The sequence below is a fragment of the Chelonia mydas genome, chromosome 1, assembly GCF_015237465.2.
Source record: "Chelonia mydas isolate rCheMyd1 chromosome 1, rCheMyd1.pri.v2, whole genome shotgun sequence".
Lineage (NCBI taxonomy): Eukaryota > Metazoa > Chordata > Testudines > Cheloniidae > Chelonia > Chelonia mydas.
Genome location: NC_057849.1, coordinates 320,785,478 through 320,806,987, shown reverse-complemented (window position 1 = coordinate 320,806,987; position 21,510 = coordinate 320,785,478). Strand labels below are relative to the sequence as shown.

At 43.2% G+C, this 21,510-nt stretch overlaps 1 long non-coding RNA gene across 1 annotated transcript in view; it reads right to left on the bottom strand.

Annotated features, from left to right (window-relative positions):
- LOC119565283 overlaps window positions 1–20,452 on the bottom strand; it is a 79,856-nt gene extending 59,404 nt beyond the window's left edge. The window contains exon 1 of the long non-coding RNA XR_005223907.2: window positions 20,172–20,452. This is a non-coding gene — a long non-coding RNA (uncharacterized LOC119565283). The remainder of the gene's footprint in view (window positions 1–20,171) is intronic.
- Between the last annotated feature and the right edge of the window lie 1,058 nt (window positions 20,453–21,510).

Below are 21,510 nucleotides of genomic sequence, written 5' to 3'. Positions count from 1 at the left end.
TATAATAGCACAAGACAACGCTAGTATTCTAGGGCCTGATGGCTTTTGTACGCTTAAAAAAGTTAGAATGAATAAGTAAATTGGATTGATTTAAGCCTGACATTGTTCAATCTGTGTTACCATTTTTGAAGATTTTGATCAGACATCTCATACCCAGAGTTCCTCACACTGGAGTCATCTTATGCAGAATAACCAAAGAAGAAAAAATGGTTTGTGTTAGTGACTTTGTCCAGCCACAGAGAAATGAGAATTTGGTTTTCCAAGGATTCTTTCTAGCCATCTGTCCCTTTGCTCACTTTAATGTTCCCTTTAAGTTAACTGCTCAGAGACAAGGCTTTCATCTTGGTTCAAATCTAGCCCAGGTTGGAAGTGAAAAGTAACCTCTGAAGAGTGTAATACACCAAGAGCCGGTCAATCCAGGCCAGAGCTGATGTGTCTCAGAGGCAGTGCTAGGAAGCTCACACTGCTGCTGCCAGTCACACTGTCTTGTTAGTAACTAGAAGCCTCCACTCTCTAGGGCTGTCAGTTTAGTGCCTTTGACAAGCACTGGATTCACAGGGTTCAAAGCATTCAGAAAAACCAAACCAACAGGTAAACAAAAAAGTGCAGTTCTAGTAATATGGTGAACATGCTGGAGCACATGGGCAATACAGAGACTAAATGACCTGCACCAAGTCAAGGATGTGTTTGACTGTACAGAGGCATAAACTAAACTCGGAGAGTTGCAGTCCTGAGAGGATAACAGGAAAGCTGTCACAAGCAGGATGCAAGGGCCAACAGAAACTGCATCTGACTGGGCATGCGGGGTCTTATCTGGTGAAGACCAAGAAAAACTGCTTTAAAGCCAGTCCTAACCCCTGGAAAAAACGTTGTAAACACTAAGATTTCTACATCCATCCTGCACTAATGTAATACACAGTCACCTTCTCCTCCCACTAGCATCAGATGAGAACATCATCCCCTATCTCTGTAGGTTGGATCAAGGAAAGTAAAAGTAGTGGGCATTGACTGATTGCCAGAATTAATATCTGTATGGGGTAGTCAGTGAGACTCGCTGGAGCAATAAGTTTATTAACTGACAACTGGAATTGTAAACCATCCCTAGACACTCACATTGTCTGCCAAATCTGTGGTGCCATGTCTAGCTCTTAATCAGAAAATTGCATTGTCAGGAATGTTCCTTCTCAGTTAATTAAGATGCAGTTAATAGCAGATTAGAGAGCTAGGGATCATGACTGCAAAAAAGTTAGGATTTTAATACAGTGCCTTCCCTAGCCACAGCTTCTCAAAGCTCTGTACAGAGCAACAAGTTAGGTGTTGATAATACAGGTGACTCTACCTGCAAACATGTTAGCCAATGTGTGCTCAGCAATAGCTCACGCACAGCTGTAGATATTGGAGCATGTTTTTAAAAGAGGAATGAGGGTCAAAATTCCAGCGTTTACCTATGATGCTTTTCAAAGGGTGACAGGATTTTATTCTTTTTATAGGGCACATACCAGAGTTCAGTAGAATTAGCACTTGCTTCATCCAGCAGACACCACCAGCACTGACTCCACCTCGTTCTTTAGCAGAATGAGCTGTGCTAATTAGAATCAGGATTAGCTCCTTTTTTCATATGTGCTGATCCGTCACACATTTACCAGCAGTGTGTGAAAGATTTTGCACTCAGCATTAGATTTTCAGAGTTCCATAGGGATTAGCTGTCTTGTCTGATCTCCTGATCTTAGAAAGGTAGGCTGGGGAGGGACCTCAAGAGATCATCTAATCCAGCCCCCGGTGCTGTGGCAGGACCAAGCATACTTAGGTCATCCCTGACCAATGTTTGTCTAACCTGTTTTTTAAAAACTCCAGTGATGTGACAGGTATTTCACAACCTCCCTTGGAAGCCTATTTCAGTACTTAACTATCTTTACAGTTAGACAGTTTTCCCTAATATATAACCTTAATTTCCCTTGCTGCAGATTAAGTCAATTATTTCTTGTCCTACCATCAGTGGACATGGAGAACAACTGATCACCCTGTTCTTTATAACGGTCCGTGACATATTTGAAGACTTTTATCAGGTCCCCCCTCAGCCTTCTTTTCTCAAAACAGTGTGTGTTTCAGGATTTTGGCTCTAGTGGGGGGACAAAGGCTCTCAGTGGAATCTAGTGAGTCAGCTCTTTTATTGCACTCCGCTGCCTCAGCAGGGAGCCACATGGGGGAGGGATCAAATAACAAATAGGACCCTCAAGCAGAGTCCTCACCACTGGGTGGAATGTCCCATTCTTCTTTCCTCTCCTACCTCAACTGTCAGCGCTCTACCCAGTGATGGGAGAGTAAGGTACTGGTTAGGATGACCCCTTCAGTACAGTTCTGCTGCCCTTTAGTCACACAATAAGGATAACAACATTTCATTATCCCTACATCCAAGACTTAGAATCATAGTATTGTAGGATTGGAAGGTACCTCGAGAGGTCATCTAGTCCAGACCCCTGCACGCAAGGCAGGACTAAGTATTATCTAGACCAGGGATCTGCAACCTTTGGCACGTGGCCCACCAGGGAAATCTGCTCACGGGCTGGGACAGTTTGTTTACCTGCAGCGTCCGCAGGCTCTGCTGATTGCAGCTCCCACTGGTGGTGGTTCGCCGCTCCAGGTCAATGGGGGCTGGGGGAAGCGGCGGCCAGCAGATCCCTTGGCCCACACCACTTCCCGCAGCCCCCATTGGCCTTGAATGACAAACCGTGGCCCGTGGGAGCTGCAATCCACCAAACCTGCAGATGCTGCAGGTAAACAAACCGTCCCGGCCCGCCAGCATATTTCCCTGATGGGCCGCATGCCAAAGGTTGCCGATCCCTGATCTAGACCATCCCTGACAGGTGTTTTTCTAACCTGCTATTAAAAATCTCCAGTGATGGAGATTCCACAACCTCCCTGGGCAATTTATTCCAGTGCTTAACCACCCTGACAGTTAGGAAATTTTTCCTAATGTCCAATCCTAACTGCCCTTGCTGCAATTTAAGCCCATTGCTTCTTGTCCTATCTTCAGAAGTTAATGAGAACAATTTTTAATAAATGTTAACCAAAAATGTCCAAAAATGATCACATTGGCACTGTATAATAAATAATATTCATTATTATTATTAGCAAATGTAAATCATAGAATCATAGAATATCAGGGTTGGAAGGGACCCCAGAAGGTCATCTAGTCCAACCCCCTGCTCGAAGCAGGACCAATTCCCAGTTAAATCATCCCAGCCAGGGCTTTGTCAAGCCTGACCTTAAAAACCTCTAAGGAAGGAGATTCTACCACCTCCCTAGGTAACGCATTCCAGTGTTTCACCACCCTCTTAGTGAAAAAGTTTTTCCTAATATCCAATCTAAATCTCCCCCATTGCAACTTGAGACCATTACTCCTCGTTCTGTCATCTGCTACCATTGAGAACAGTCTAGAGCCATCCTCTTTGGAACCCCCTTTCAGGTAGTTGAAAGCAGCTATCAAATCCCCCCTCATTCTTCTCTTCCGCAGACTAAACAATCCCAGCTCCCTCAGTCTCTCCTCATAAGTCATGTGCTCTAGACCCCTAATCATTTTTGTTGCCCTTCGCTGGACTCTCTCCAATTTATCCACATCCTTCTTGTAGTGTGGGGCCCAAAACTGGACACAGTACTCCAGATGAGGCCTCACCAGTGTCGAATAGAGGGGAACGATCACGTCCCTCGATCTGCTCGCTATGCCCCTACTTATACATCCCAAAATGCCATTGGCCTTCTTGGCAACAAGGGCACACTGCTGACTCATATCCAGCTTCTCGTCCACTGTCACCCCTAGGTCCTTTTCCGCAGAACTGCTGCCTAGCCATTTGGTCCCTAGTCTGTAGCGGTGCATTGGATTCTTCCATCCTAAGTGTAGGACCCTGCACTTATCCTTATTGAACCTCATCAGATTTCTTTTGGCCCAAACCTCCAATTTGTCTAGGTCCTTCTGTATCCTATCCCTCCCCTCCAGCGTATCTACCACTCCTCCCAGTTTAGTATCATCCGCAAATTTGCTGAGAGTGCAATCCACACCATCCTCCAGATCATTTATGAAGATATTGAACAAAACCGGCCCCAAGACCGACCCCTGGGGCACTCCACTTGACACCGGCTGCCAACTAGACATGGAGCCATTGATCACTACCCGTTGAGCCCGACAATCTAGCCAGCTTTCTACCCACCTTATAGTGCAATGAAGTCTGCTCACTGGGTTTCTTCCTCTGGTTCACCAATAGATGGCGAAGAGTACTCCTTCCTACTAGAGTCCTGTTCACAATCATTTCTCTGACCCTTCCCCCTCAAAGGAAGATCTAGCATTATACATGTGTTTAATCAAGCTAAAAAGTTTGGTATGAACGCAGGAAATTCCATGATCAGGCAATGATGGACCTAGGATTTCTTGACTTAGCAGGAGAGCCTGATCCTACAATGTGCCACGTGCCCTGCTCAGCACGTTGCAGGATCAGGCACCTACTAGCTAAGAACTAAAGAGTCACACTGGAAAGGAAGAGGGGGGAAAAGTGTTGCCCCAGTGCTGTCAATGGGAGTTTTGCCACAGACTGCAATTGGGCCAACATCTCACCATCGGTTTCTAGCAGGGCTTGTTCTAGTACGTTATCTGGTTTAATGCATTCTTATGCTAAACCTGTGTCACTGATACTTGCTCACTGGACACCTCAGGTAAGTTCCAGTTACTTGTTTGCATGAGGATCATCCTGCCCTTACTTCAGACTAGTATACGCTACCCACAGGTTTTAAAGAAAATCTTTATAGACTAAGAAATGCATCATATAAACAATGGAACTATCTTGTCACAATCCAGAGAGGGAATTTGTAAGGGGAGGATTTTTTAAAGAAACGATCCCCTTTTGATCCACTGTATCTTGGAATTTAATTAAGGAACCTGAATGAATGTTGTTACTATCTGTGGCTCTGCCTGGCTGATTGGAAGTATGATTTACAAACAGTCCCCTATTCAATGGACTGTTCAATTGGTGTGATTAAAAAGGGGATTTTCTATTATTAGTTCATCAGCAACAGTGTGCTCAGTGCAGGGCAAGGGGGAAGAAAGCACAATCCTTGCTCCCAAAAAGCTTAATCAATCATTTAGGGGGAGATCCTCAGCTGCTGTAAGACATTGGGGCTAAGACAGTGTATATCAGCTGAGAATCTGCTACAGCCTCCTCTACCACAGGAAGAATTAAAAAAATTACTGAACCAGATGTATTTCGTCTGAACCATATGTAATTACTGAACCAGATGTATTCTGTCAAATGGTGTTCTACTCTAACTCCTTTAAGTGTTTGTGTTATAAAGTTTGGATCAAATTGTACTTTTTAATGTATGTATTTCCTTTCTTATCCTGACCTCTTTGAAGATACATACTTTAGATTCATTTTTGACATAAAAAGAAAAGGAGGACTTGTGGCACCTTAGAGACTAAGGTTAGAGACTGAACTAAGGTTAGTCTCTAAGGTGCCACAAGTCCTCCTTTTCTTTTTGCGAATACAGACTAACACGGCTGCTACTCTGAAACCTGTCATTTTTGACATACTAATTGAACCACCAAAGAACTAGGTCAACCTAGTAACCATGCATTACATTTCATAGCTGGAAGTGTATCTATCTTCAAACTTCAGTTTTTAATAAAGCATACAGATAAATAAATGAGCATCCATGATACTCATCACAGCATGAAGAGCACCTGCAAGCATTAAAAATAAATCACTTAAAGAATGAGACAGCTACAGTTTTAGACACCTTCCCAATGATTTCTTGCTAGGGTAAATGACATGGTTCCATTTTTGTATGCAGTGTTGTTGCAGCTGTGTTGGTCCCAGGATATTAGAGAGACAAGGTGCGTGAGGTGATATATTTTATTGGACCAAATTCTGCTGGTGAGAGAGACAAGCTTTTGAGTTTACACAGAGCTCTTCTTCAGATCTGCCTCAAGAGATCTGTGTAAGCTTTAAAGCTTGTCTCAGCAGCAGAATTTGGTCCAATAAACAATATTACCTCACCCACCTTGTCTCTCTATGGTTCCATTTGACTTATTAAAGAGGAAAGGAGGGGCTGCACAGTGATGATGGTGAATACATTTTACCTCTCTTTCACTCACAGGTACACTCACTCACTCACTCCAGAAAGAATGAGGAGTACTTGTGACACCTTAGAGACTAACAAATTTATTTGGGCATGCCCCGGGGGTCGCATAACTAGTTAATTTATTAGTCTCTAAGGTTCCACAAGTCCTCCTCATTCTTTTTGCTGATACAGACTAACACAGCTAGCACTCTGAAACCTGTCACTCACCACAGGTACAACAGAGGTTCAGATTTCAATAGGAATTGGTGAAGGCAACTAGTAGTGTGAAAGAATGTAATTTGAAACTGTGATCATTTAAGTGAAGAAACATAGTGTAAGCATGAAAGGGGGGCAGCAATATATGAATTTGCCATGGTGCCAGTTAGATTTTAAAGCTGAAATCTAATAAACTAGGTTTGCCAACATATTAGAATCCAACAGGATAATCCCTTTTATTGACAGGTTTCAGAGTAACAGCCGTGTTAGTCTGTATTCGCAAAAAAAGAAAAGGAGTACTTGTGGCACCTTAGAGACTAACCAATTTATTTGAGCATAAGCTTTCGTGAGTTACAGCTCACTTCATTGGATGCATACTGTGGAAAGTGTAGAAGATCTTTTTATACACACAAAGCATGAAAAAATACCTTCCCCCACCCCACTCTCCTGCTGGTAATAGCTTATCTAAAGCGATCACTCTCCTTACAATGTGTATGATAATCAAGTTGGGCCATTTCCAGCACAAATCCAGGTTTTCTCACACACACACACACACCCCCCCCCACACACAAACCCACTCTCCTGCTGAGAAAACCTGGATTTGTGCTGGAAATGGCCCAACTTGATTATCATACACATTGTAAGGAGAGTGATCGCTTTAGATAAGCTATTACCAGCAGGAGAGTGGGGTGCGGGGAGGTATTTTTTCATGCTTTGTGTGTATAAAAAGATCTTCTACACTTTCCATAGTATGCATCCGATGAAGTGAGCTGTAGCTCACGAAAGCTTATGCTCAAATAAATTGGTTACCCTTTTATTGAGTCCAGGAAGTGTTAGCTGACTACTTTAATGCTAGGTTCTTTTCAAGTCAACTTTTAACTTAAACAGTATTTCTCACATCAGGATACTTGCTTATTGTTAACCAATCAATAATTTATTAATCCACCCAGAACCATAATATTTAATCAACAGTTCACCACTGAAATGTAGACACAACCAATTGGGTGTACTACACACAGTACAGTCCTGCAAGCACTTATCATAAACCAGAGTTGAGGCCCAGTTGTTATATCAAAGAAAAATGCAGATTACCAAAATGTCTTATTACATTCACTTATGAGTAACAATTCTCGATTCTTTAGTCTCTAATATATTTCTCACACTTCCAAGGGTGCACTTATCTTTAAGGTACTTTGAAGAGTATGGTTACTTCTCTTTGACTAGGCTTGTCCGAAAGAGACAAGTTTAGAATATTAAAAGCAGTTGCTTAAAACAATTCTTTTCAGTCTCTCTTAGGCCAATATGCTTGGATTTATAAAGAAGTTAAAATCTATAATATGGTTACTTGAGGTCTCACTAAGAGAGCAGACTCAGCAAGTGCTTGGCTGATCTATAGGTCCTTACACAAAGTGTCTCACATGATGTGAACCATTTTCTTATTTTCTTCATAGGTGGATCCTCAATGGGATAAACAAAGGTGGGCTAGCTTTTCTGATTTTTGAGTGCCAGAAGGACTCAGTAGTCATTAATCATTCAAGACATATCAGTCCCATATATCCCTTACAGTAGTCTCAAATACAGCAAAATGTATTTCCAAAGGAATAGAAGAGAAAGGAAGCAAGGTCTGCAGAAATATGAATGTGTTAACATGCAAAGGAGAAAATATATAACTTAGCCCCCCTGGAAGATAGAAACTTTAGAAACGATAATAGCAACACATTAAATACAGGTAAACACAAAGTGCCAAGAGAAAAATATTGTACAATAGCCAATTTTCCAATTAAAGCAGGAAGACTCAATTTTACTCACTATTTCAGTGCAGTACTATAAATAGAAACAATATTTTCCCCTTAGAGGAAATATTTTAGAGGTTCTTTTTCTTGAAAGCAGTTAACTGAATGCAATGTGACAGGTAGAAATGTGCGTCACGTCGAGAATTCTGACTTCAACGATTTCAAAGCAGCAACAATTCAAACCCACAACAAAGGAAAATTCACCTTCTCAAGATACTAGGGAATAACTGGATTCATATCTAAACACTAATTAATCTGTGAAACCAAGAAAACTCCTTAGCCATCATAAGCCATTATACATACAAACACACACAAGGACGGAACATGAAAACATGGAAGAAACCTGTAGTACTAGCTAATATAGTCAAGTGTCCAAGGACTGTGAATCATTGCTTTCTACTGTGTATTCCAATACTCCTGTCCAATGCAGTGTTAAAGTTACTTGAGTGATGGGGCCTGCTCTATCCAATAAGGAAAACTCATTGCTACATAATTCAATGGGATCATCTTCAGATCCTCTGTGCTCCTGAAAAAATGTTAATGGCACAAAGGGCAAGTTAGTTGGGTTCCTCAACCTCCACAACTATTTCCATATATGGAAAGTTGGCAGGGAAGATAATTCCACCAAAGCAAAGGGTCTTTTCTACATTTGTGACTTTCTTTATTTTTTAAAAGTACTGTACTCTTGCTGCCAACACGCATTGCCAGTAAAGCCAAATCATCTCCAAGGACCAAAGCAGCATGCTATTCTTTATGTAGTAGCACTTGCCAGCATGGTGCTTTACAGAAACATCAGAACAACATGGAAGGATCCTTTACGGACTCCAAAATGACCGCTCTGGAAGATGGGGATCTAGTGCCCAACAGGACTCTCAGGGTGTGGTTTGTGAGGTACAGCTTAAGTTCTCTTAGCACAATTTCACTGATCCTTGCCATGTTGCTGGAGCAGGACAGCACTTGCCATGGCTGTCTATCAAATGCTGTGGAGCACAATACAAGGATGAGTGACTCGTGTCCATGGCCGAGAGGAGATCCATCCAGCAGTGCCTCTAGTGATATCTCAGTTCCCAGCCTGAAGTCCACCTGGGAAAGGTCAGGAGTCAGGCAGGATCTAGATGGAGTTGGGGATATCCCAGAATGCAACATTCTGTAACATAATGTATAGGGCCCTACCAATTCATGGTCCATTTTGGTCAATTTCACAGTCACAGGATTTTTAAAAATAGAAAATTTTATGATTTCAGCTACAGTATTTAAATCTGAAATTTCATGGTGTTGTAACTGTTGGGGTCCTGACCCAAAAATGGATTGGTGGGGAGGGGAAATCGCAAGGTTATTGTAGGGGGGGGTCATGGTATTGCCACCCTTACTTCTGCGCTGCTGCTGGTGACAGTGCTGCCTTCAGAGCTGGGTGGCCAGAAAGCAGCAGCTGCTGGCTGGGAGCCCAGCTCTGAAAGCAGCACCACCGCCAGCAACAGCATAGAAGTAAGGATGACATGGTGTGTTATTGCCACCCTTACTTCTGCACTACTGCCTCAGAGCTGGGTGCCTGGCCAGCAGCCACCACTCTCCAGCTGCCCAGCTCTGAAGGCAGCACAGAAGTAAGGGAAGCAATACTGCAACCCTCCTTACAATAACTTTGCCACCCCTCTGCAACTCCCTTTTGGGTCAGGACCCCCAATTTGAGAAACACTGATCTCCCCCATGAAATTTGTATAGTATAGGGTAAAAGCACACAGAAGACCAGATTCCATGGCGGAGACCAGATTTCATGGTCCGTGATGCATTTTTCACAGCCATGAATTTGGAATGGCCTTAATAATATATCATGCTTTGACATGAGGTTTGATCCAGTGGTCACAGATCTAGGAAACAGGAGTCCTGAGTCCTATTGTCAGCTCAACCAATGACTTGCTGCATAATCTTGAGCAACTCACTTAACCTCTCTGCCCCTCAGTTTCTCTACCTGCAAACTGAGGAAAATAATAATTTCTCACCTCAATAAAGCTCCTGGAGATTTACAATGAAAAGAGCAAAGCAAAGTGCCAAGAATTATTTATGGCATTCACGATGTCTTACTGTGGGATATCTTTAGTACACCAGGAAGCAACAAGCGGCTCTCACAGAAGGAACAATATTGTTTTTTTCTGTTACTTATTTCTATGCAGAAAGCCCATTTAATGGAGGAATCCAGCAAAGAAGTCTGCGTTTAACTCACTTTGCATTTTTACTTTTCAGTTCCCCTTAAAATGTTAAAACAGAGCTGCCATGAGCAGCACAGAGAAGCCTCACAGTGTTGTTCCTAAGTGCCAGAAGCCCAGTAGCATTCCTGCAAGTGTTTCATTAATAAATGCCAGGATATAGCTGTGATGGGTTCCCCAGGGTGCAGCCTGGGACCATGGGACCGCTGTGCCCCCTGAACTCTCTCCAGCCTGGGCTGTCTCTCACAATGCCTTGCTAGTGACCAGCAGCAAGCCCCTCCAGGTGCTGTTATCACTCAGCACAACCGTATGTGGAGACACAACACCCAGCTAGATTTGCATGAATGCTTCCAGAGCCACTCATGAATCAAATAGAGAAAGACACCAGAGCCACCAGTTCCCAGCACTGTACCTCAGGAATATACCATCTTGCACTGCTCAAGATGAGCAATGCAGATTTATTAATTGGTTCACCACTTCGTCAGTGGAAAATGGATATACACCAGCCTTTGCAAAACTTGAGCAGATTTGCCACACACTTCATACAAACTCACTGGTAAAACAAATTTATTGACTACAAAAGATAGATTTTAAGTGATATTAAGGGTTAGGCAAAAAGTCAGTTAGTTACCAAAAGAAAAGAAAATATAACCACACAGTCTAAACTCTCAACCTTATTAGACTGGGCAACATCTAGATTAAGCAGTTTTTCTCACCCCACTGGATATTGCAGTCCACAGTATACAGATTTCACCCTTGAAATCTGGGCCAGTCCCCTCAGTTGGAGTCTTCAGAGTGTTCTTGTTGGTTACTTTCCTTGCTGTTGCCTCTGGGGAGCTAATATCTGGCTGATCCCCAACTTACAATATGTTTTAGTGACAACCATGCAACATAATTATCATAACTTCATATGGGTTAATGATGTACATATATGGATAGAGAAATGACTTTCAGCAGATCACAACCTTTCCCCTGATACCTTACAAGGCATAATTTATATGAAAGATCATAACCTTATATAAATGAGAAATATAGGGGTTACAGAGTGCTCCCCCAAGGTACAGAATGTCACAATAGCAACACTGCCAGCTTCATGTGGCTTATCCTCCCCATTTTCCCAACCCACAAATAAAAATAGTCTCTCTTCTTGTACTAGTAAAACATTTCCCTCCACCAGAGCCACTGCCAGCTACAGTAGGTCTCCTTCCATCCCACACTCAGTACCCTGAGTGAAAACAAAAGGCCTTTTTCAGAATACATGTCATGCAAACATTTAGCAACCTAGAAAGAGCTAAATACAGAAGAATAATAAAAATAAAGCCTTATAGAAGCCTCAGTAACTCCACATGACTTTGCATTTTCCTTTAGGTTTATAACAGAAGTGGCTAAAGCTTAAATGACTGTGCTCTTAAATGACACAAGAAGAAGAATGATGGCTTTTTATGGATATGCGAAAAATAGAAAACTTTTCCAAATGTTATCCAGCTAGGAATTTTTACCAGACAGTTAACAATAAACTCTCTAGGGTCCCCATCCATCCAAAATGTCTACAACTTTATGGGATGTACAAAGCCCCAGAAGGTTAGGGATCCGAACATCAACAGACTACTCAGTTCAGCACAGTGTTTTGTGTATTTTAAATAAAGCCCTTACAACGCTGTAGAAAGAAGATCCTGATCACTATAGATTTTGGGAATCTCTGGGTCATGGACAGTCCCTTTGCTACATTTCCCTTCCCACTGATATTCTGAGAGAGAAAAGTATAGAAATACCTCAGCCAGTGAAGTGTCCAATAGCTAAATGCTAGCAAACATTTGACCAACTAGATCCTAGAAGAACCTCCTGTTCTATTAGAATACCTGAGGTCTCTGATAGCAACCATCTTTCTTGCCCACTGCTCTGATCATCACCAGACCCACTGCAAATCCCTTCATTGCCTTCTCCTCACCCACCAAATTAAAATTCAGCTCTTTGTCTTCACTGAAAATCCTGACACAACCTGGTTCCCATTTACAACAGCTCCATTCTGGTCTCCTATGGCTCCAATTGAGCTATCCAACTCTACATCCCATCTGTGGTGTTCTCTCCCACACTTTCTTCTCTGATGTCCCCTTCTCCTGAAACTTCCTCCCTGACCCATTGCACAATGCCACCACCTTCTCCTCCGTCAGATTCTTCCTCAAGCTGTGCCTTTCCCAGCTAGCCTACAATTCCTAACACCTTTCAGGACAGTGCTCACCATCCCTGCCCTTTTCAGATAGCTACAGAGAAAAAACCACCATGGACCTGAAAGACCATGTGCCCAATTCCATTCCTCATTCACATGGCTTTACTGCCCCCTTGCTTTGGTAGGTTGTCTACCCAGACTCTAAACTGGTGTGTGTATGTAAAAAGCACGTAGCACATTGTGGGTCCTATACATATAATAGTTAGACCAGGCAGAGTCAGAGACTCTGACCACAGGGCTGAGATAGCTCTGAAAACCTAATTGCAGGCATTTTGTAGCTGCTGCATAGGAAATACAATTAGCCTTTATGTCTATAGTCCAGAAGGAACCGTGAAACACATATGGGCCAATAGCGAGTTTAGGATAAGAACAGAAGAACTGCTATATTGGGTCAGACCAATGGTCCATCTAACCCAGTACCCTGTCTTCCAATGGTGGCCAATGCCAGATGCTTCAGAGGGAATGAACAGAACAGGTAATCATCAAGTGATCCATCCCCTGTCACCCATTCCCAGTTTCTGGCAAACAGAATATATGGATGGATCAGTCCTTCAGCAGATTGGGTGTTAAAATAAATTCCATAAAAGTTAAGGAATGCACTGTATGAACTAAATACATTTTGAGAGAGTCCAAGCTGTGGGACAGGCTAATTCAGGCAAATTACAATAAGATCTGCTTTAATCAGAGCAAGGAATGTAAAAAATTAATTTAGTATCTAAAGTTTTCAGCCAGCTGTGTGGGTGGTACAGCACGAATGTGTTTAATACAAATAGCATCTTTATCAGATATTGACCATTTTTGTGTATTCTCATCAGATGGCTCTTTAGATTGCTCTAAACTTTCTTGCCTTCATGTTACCAAGGGTCTTTTTGCAGCTTTGCACTGAGATCAGTGCATAGGACTTATCTTTATTGATTTTCTAAGACCTTTTATCTTATAAATATTGTTGACTACTGTAGATTAGTTTAAGCTGCATGTTACTCTAGTTGCTGGACAAGATTCCAAGTATTAATCATAACCTAATTAGTACTTTGAGTTTTGCTCTGCAGGACTCAGAATGCAGATTGCACCTTGTATGTACGTGATTCATGCAAGCTAAGCCAGCAGAAACTGTGAAAGACCAAGATAGTTGTGTAACACAGTCCTGCTATTATACAAGTGCAAAATTCTCAGAAGAAATCAAATATGAAAAGTGGAAGTCAGTAACCACCACTAATAATGAAAAACTATTCACACATCTACTGGTTTCTTTTGCTTAATACTCTACTAACAAAGAATTAGGAAACCAGCCCTTCCCCCACCCCCTCACTCTCAGGATGTGTTTGAGTCATATTCAAGAGTTTCTAGCATTTTTAACTTAGTTTTGTTTTCACAGACATCTCTAGGGCCACTTCTTTTGGCAAAGGCAAGAGAATACTTCAGAAAGCAGTACAGCCTCCTCAGGGTAGGTTTTGACTGCTCTAGCTTCAATCGGATATAATATGATCTTTTCCTACTGTGGCAAACTGCCTCTGAGCACACCATCAGAGCAGATTTGTCCAAGCATTGTGACAGGTCACTTTTTCTGCACACTTTTGGATATCATCAGTTTCTACTAGCACCAAGTTATGTGGCAGTATCCATCCTTTTCTCTGGGATGTTACCCTGGATAAGATTTAGGGCCTGTGCACAAGATGGCAGCCCTATTCACTGTTGCCTCTCTGCCCTGCACACTACAAGCTAGGCTGCCAACCCGCCAGGATTGTCCTGGAATCTTCAGGAATTATAGATGAATCTTTAATTAAAGATTATGTCATGTGATGAAACCTCCAGGAACTCATCCAACCAAAATTGGCAACCCTACTACAAGCCATGGCAGGGGAACCTCCAGAAAGCATGGACAGAGCCACAGTAGAGGTGTAGGGCCTATGCATAGACAGTGATGGCCTATCACAGATCCCAGAGGGGTTTGCCATGTTTTGGGGCAACAAACTCCACCCCTTCCTTTCCCCTCCCTCCCCCCCCCCCCCCCCCAAAGTGGGATAATGCAGTGGAATCTCCAGGAGGAAATCCTGACTGAGATTTCCTCACAAAACAAGTCCTCTCCCCATGGCTTTTAACACAGGAGGTGACAAACTAGGTCTTGAGGTTTGTCTAGAGCAGTGGTTCTCGACCTATTTATTACTGTGGGCCCAGGTTAGCAGGGCCACAGGTTGAGACCACAGTGCCCCCCACAAACCCCTATCCTCAGTGCCCCCCACCCAGAGACCCCTCCACAGAGTGGGGCCAGGAACGGAGAGCTGGGTATGGGGTGGGGAGCAGGGACCTTGACCCCAGACCCTACTGCATGGGGTCCCCCAACCCCTGCCATGCAGGGCCAAGGGACACTCAGGACCCCAACCCTGAACCCCACCACGCAGGGCCGGATGGCAACTGGCTGCCTGGACACTGGACCGCACTGCTCAGGGCTGGGGGGCAGCCAGGACCCTGACCCCGGAGTCTACTGGGACCCTGGAGCCCACCGTGTGGGGCCAGGCAGCAACCAGCTGCCCAGACCCTGCCACAGGGAGCCAGGGGGCAGCCAGGACCCTGACCCCGACCCCGGATCCTGCTATGTGGGGCCAGGTGGCAGATGGCTTCCTGGACCCTGCAGGGACTTTATGGCTGCTTTGAGGACCCTTTATGCCATAAGGCAGTGATGAATACACTCGAGCCATAGGTCAAATTCAGACAGGTGCAATAGAGCTGCACCTGCTTGTACCCAGTCAGAATCTGGCACACACTCCATCTGGTACCAGTAACAGAAATCTGCACCTACTTTCTTCAGTGGCCTACGCGTCATCCATCTTACTCCTATCATTTAACCTCCTGCACTTATGCCTTCAGCCTTTCCTCACATGGACTAGAGCTGATCGGGAATTTTCTGACGAAACAGAATTCAGCTGGAAAATGTCAATTTGTCAAACCTGAAATGTTTTGTACCCTTGGGTTCAGTTAAATTTTACTGAATCCCAGCAACTTTCATTGAATCCAATTTCCATCGGAAACCAGGCTGGTTTCCTGGTGGGCTGCCAAAGAACCAGGCTTCCAGGGTTTGCAGATCCAGTGCAACCTTTCCACTGTTGTGGAGCTGGGAGCCTGCAAACCCCGGGGGCTTCTGGGAGCCTTCTCTTCTGCAAAGCTGTGTTGCACAACTCCTGAGTGGGCAGCCCAAGGAGCCAGCTTGCTAGGGAGTCTGGAAACCCTGGGTTTCCTGGCCTTGTGGAGGTCCACATAGCGAGGCTTCCTTGGAATCCCTGGCTGCTCTTGTCCGGAATTGACATGGTTCTCATCAGTTTCACAGCTGCTGAATCATGTCAATTTCAGTCAGCAAACTAGTCCCAAAGAGCATATTTTGTGTCTGGAACACCATAAGGTATTTCCAAAACAGATTTCTTTTTTCCTAGATTTTCCAGTTCATAGGAAATTTCAAAACATTTGTTTTTGTTGCAGATCAGACCAAAACCAGATTTCAGAATCCTGAAATTTTGCATAAATCAGAAATCTCAAGTTTTGGCCAACTCTACTCAACTGTAACAGAGTGTGGGAGGGCAATGGAGTGAGAGAGCTGCTCTGCAGGAGGCTGCAAGCCCGGAGCATAGGCCAACCAGAGAGATAGACCTAGCCCAAGCAGTGCTTAATTTGTGCCAATTAATCTGTCAGTTAATTGGTTGAGCCACCGCACCTCTTGCATTACAAATTAAGCACTGTGCTCAAGGAAGGAACCTTAAGCAGTTGATTCCTTAAAAGAGAGCTGAAGCAGTTCTGCAAGGGAAGCAGCTTGGACAGGACAGCTGCAAGCTGATAAGAGATTCTGAAGAAACCCTTTTTGCTCACCAGGCTCTGAGGAAAGAACCATGCTCTGGGCCAGATTTCTGAGACAGAGTGCTTGGGGAATTTCCCTTTTGAAGTTTGTCTGGGGACTCCTCCCCTGCAGAAAGTAGCCCAGATGGACTGTGTGTTCATGAGACAAACTTTCCTTAAAGCTTCTGGGACTCATTAAAGTAAACCACCTCCCAGGGAGGGATGATGGTGGGGTCAGGAAGGGAGCAGATAGGTCACCCCCTCCCTTGCCCTCCTGCACAGTTTCACAGCTTTCTATTGCTTTAGTCTCTTTCCCGCCTTCCTGTACTGGGCCAAATCCTGCTCTCAGTTACATCGCTCAGGATCTGGAGTAAATGCTGAAGTTCAGGCTCAGTGTTATCAAGTGCAGCTCCATTGGCTTCCATGGTGTTTGCATTTGCTTACCCTGGAACTGACTGGGGCCTGTCTCCAGCCTAACACACTTTATTTCTCCAGGACTGGAGAAAGTGACTTATGTTTGCAGTGTGGGCTGTGTTATTTCCTCACAGAGCCTGTACTTTAGCCACTGCTCAGCTTGGCTTTCATTGCAAAGAAATGCTAAGAACCTGATATATGGACTTTGAAGTCTCTGTGTGTATCTGAAGTGCTTGACCATTTAACAACTCTTTTCTTGTTCTTTCTTTTTTCTTTATAAGAAAACTTTAGTTTTAGACACTAAAGGACAGGCCGGCAACGTGGTATTTTGGGTAAGATCCAAACCTATACTGACCTGGTAACGTGGCTGACCCTTTGGGGTCAGAAGAACATTTTGGTATAGTGAGCAGCGTTTCAAATAACTTCTCACTGGACTGGACCTAGGAGCTGATTGGGAGCTAGAGAACTGGAATGCTGTGTGATTTCTTTTTTAGCTTCTTGATAACCAGTGGGGGGCGGGGGGGGGGGGGGGAATTAGGAGCATAGTTTGTGACTGGTTGATAAGTCTAACTTCAGTGTTAACCACCAGTTTTTGGGAGTATCTGCTCTCCTTTTTGCAGCCTGCCCTGACCTTGGTATTTTCAACGAGGGCTACCCTAGGCACACCAGGTCACAGTTAATTCACCAGAAAACCTCTGAATAGTCAATGGTGTGTCCTACCACACTGACAGTGTGAACGGATGCACTGCCATGAGGAACAGACTTTAATGGAATGATAGTGCAGCAGGAAGACACACAAATCAATCCTAGAATTCTGGATCAGTCCTAGACGGACCACTTTGCAGAGCTGCTATAGTGCCTCACGGAAGGATACGAGAGCTGTTTGGCACACGCTTCCCTACCCTTCCCACCAGAGCTGGGCAACTGAGCTGCACATTTCAATTTCAAATGTAGACTGATGCTGTAGATGAAAAGAGGAAAGGTAAAATGAGGTGCTGCCAAAAGAAAGCAGAGTGACAAGCCTTTTCATCCGTAATGCAGCCCTCTGTGGTCCACGTTCCCTGTACCTGGATGAAGGCCAGTGTACTTTTGGATCGATCCATGCCATGTTAAATCATCTGCCATGCTCCGTGTTTAGGTGTTTTATTATTCCACTCTGCTTGCCATGATATAAACATACAGGACAAAACTAAAAAGCCCTGTAAGGCTGATAAATAATGGATGGCAACTGTAGTTGTCACTACTGATCACCCTTCGGCGTACAGCAGGAAGCCAATAAAGCACTCACTGGAATTTTTTGTCTGCCCTTAATTTGCAGTCCATGAAAATTTTACACTCAAGCAGCTTAATTCAAAAATCAAACCCACTACTGGGCTAATTATGCTTTACGATTGCTGCTCTTGCCGGCTGCAATTCCTAAAGTGCAGGGAGTCCAAAAAAGGCAACTTTTTTCTGGCAGAACTAATTATTATATTTAAAATGCAAGAATGATATGCAAAAAAGGAGCTAGTATTCTGCAGCTCATACTTGCTGTTTGTTAATCAAGCCTTAAATATGGCATATTAGGCACAGTGTGTGCGGTTTTATATTTAAACAGGTTATTCCTGTTTCACTGTGGAGATGATATAACACCTTCCTAAAAAGGAGCACTTCCAAGTGGGGAAATGTTGTACCTACTATCATCACCTGTAAGTTGTGTCAGCTGAGAGTACAGTAACTGAACAATCAGAGGGAAAAACTATTTCTATTTTTCACCTTCTTTACTTTGTACAAATACTTTGTGTCTAGTCAAAAAGAAAAGGAGGACTTGTGGCACCTTAGAGACGAACCAATTTATTTGCGCATAAGCTTTCGTGAGCTACAGCTCACTTCATCGGATGCATCCGATGAAGTGAGCTGTAGCTCACGAATGCTTATGCTCAAATAAATTTGTTCGTCTCTAAGGTGCTACAAGTCCTCCTTTTCTTTTTGCGGATACAGACTAACACGGCTGCTACTCTGAAACCTGTCTTTGTGTCTAGTGTGTTTCCACTGTTTTCCCCATATAGTTAGTCAGCCAATTGCCCGTTGTTCGTGTGGATCTTTGGCCCAATGACAGGAGATACTTTAAAACAGAACTAGGACAATGCAATTGCAAACTCTCAGACATTAGCAGGGGGACTTGGGACAGGCTTAGGATCTGGAACTCCTTTAAATTTTTTATTTTTAATGAACAAGGTTCTAAGCTGATGGTGATTTGAGACCCTTATAATAGTATCATGATATTTGCACTGTGAACCAATATATTTAATGTGGGTTAATGTGGGTTGAGGAAAGCAGAAAAATCTTTAAAGGTTTGGTACAGTTTGCGCCAGATGAGAATTTTCACAATTAGCTTACAGTAGGGGCCAAAGAACAGGCCTTCTAGGAGGTTAAGCATTTGGTTATTGATTAGAGGTAGTGAGTGTGCTAGCGTGGTTAAGTGCAGGGGACCAGCAGTCAGGTCTCTCAGATTCTGTTTCCAGTTTGTCCACTCATTTGAATGACTTTGGGCAAGTCCTTGAACCTCGGTGCCTCAGTTTCCCCATCTGTACAGTAGGCATGAAACAACTACAGCACATTGAGTTTGTAAAACACTTTTATCCAAGGTAGATAAAAGGTGCTACGTATGTGAGTGTTATCGTCTGTTACTTCAGAAGATGTTTGTGCTTTTTGATGCAAATTACTGTAATATGGGTCACAGATGAAAGAGAGGAGAGCTATTTTACTGTAATAACAGCACTAGATTCTAAAAGAGAGCACTGCAGGCAAAATGTTTCTAGCCAGATTTCAAAGGAAATTGCACATCCATGCACTAGTACAGATTGTATTTAAAGCATTGAATTAAAGGGAATTATCCTCAAGAAAGATGGTATACGAGGTAGAGGCACTGATTTTATATTAGCTACTAACATTGCAGTTAGAGATGACTGAAATTTTTCTGATGGAATGTTTTGCCATCAGTAAATGACATTTCATAAAAGCCAAAACGTCCTGAGGGGACATCTCAATTTCAATGACATTTTGTTTTTAAAAAAATTGAAAATAAATAAATAAATAAATAAATATTAAAAAAGCATTTCCATAAGGTTGAATTGTTTCATTTCAACATTCTTCAAATGGTAAATTTGGGTTTTTCACTTCACAATTACCATCCATTTCAAAATTTATTTAAAATGTCTAAATCAAAACAAAACTTTTTGAGTTTATCTAAATGTTTTTCATTGACCACAAACAATAATTGTAATAATTCACGGGAAATTTTGGAAAAAAAATTCTATTCAGAACAAAAATAAATGTTGAAATCATGGAATTTCCCACGAAATAGAAATGCCAGTTCCCGCACAGCTCTAATCACAGCATGTTACTTACTTCCTCATGCGTGTCTTGCAGTTGGTACACAGTTTCGTATTTCCACAGCAAAAGGTTGAGAATAAAACAAGCAAACTAAATCAGGAAATTACCAACTGAGATGTCTGCCCAAATCCTGGTCCTGCCCACGTACCCCTGCCCCTCCTGCTGCATGCTAAGGAAGGAGTCTTCTCCAATCCTAGAGATTGAAATCTGCTCTGAGTTTAGTCAAAGAGTCTGAAGTTCAGCTCTGGGTTTTGATTCAGCCCCTTTTTAAGGCAGAGGCATTCATAGCCAAATTGGTAACCAGCCTGGGATCTATGCAACTAGGAAACTGTGATGCCTTGGTTTTATATTAACTTCACCTTTATATTATTTTTCAACTCTGCCAATGGCCAGACAGCAGACAGTAAAACCAAAGACACCTCTACAAGCTGCTACAACCCATTATTAAAACACAAAAATAGAGCGCTCAAAGATGGAGATCAAGATAGACAACCTAAGACCCCAATCCTGCAAACAAGCACACAAGTAACTTTATGCATGTGAATAGTCCCACTGAATTTACAGGGACTACTCACATAGATAAAGTTAACCACATGCTTTCCATGACTGAGCCCCATCTTTGCTCGAGGAAGAACTCTGCTAGCATGGGTCCCTGCCACAGATAAATGCGTGTGTCCTTTAACAGTTTCTTTTGTTGTTTTGTCCTACTGAAACAAGCAATAAAAATAAATGGTATCAAGTATGGATAACGCCAACGGTAGCAGATCGTTGTAGAAGAAAGAGAGCCTGAGACATGAGGCCTTGTATTAGAGGCCCAGTAAGAGGCCTGAACTAAAGTAGTGGTCAAGCCCTTCTAATATAAAGCAAAGTTAGCAAGAGGCAGGCTATGAGCAGTAGTCCAGCTCTGCCTGCATGCAGGCTCACAGAATCTGGCAAAAACAGGGCTGATATTGCAAAAACACGCACATTCCTCAGTGTGCCGGGCACAGGACACTCATGCAAACACATTCCAGAAGGGGGGGTACCAGAACACCTGATACCAAGTATGGTACGAACACGCTCCCCGAAGATGATACAAGGACACACTGACCCCCTCTTAGAGATAAAGTCAGGATGACAGTGTGATGGATAGAGGTGTTTTGATTGAACCAACATGTACAAGGTAAAGGGTGGTAACAAACCACATCAGAGGGGCAGTAACCAGCTACATCAGAGGGGCAATACATAACTTGTTTGTACCTGTGTATGAAAAGGAGCTTCGGAGGGAGTGTCTTTGTCCAGCCTACGGGGGAATGGAGAGTCCTGCCATTCACTGAGCTGCATCCATTGTCATGGGCATACATGTGCTAGAGTA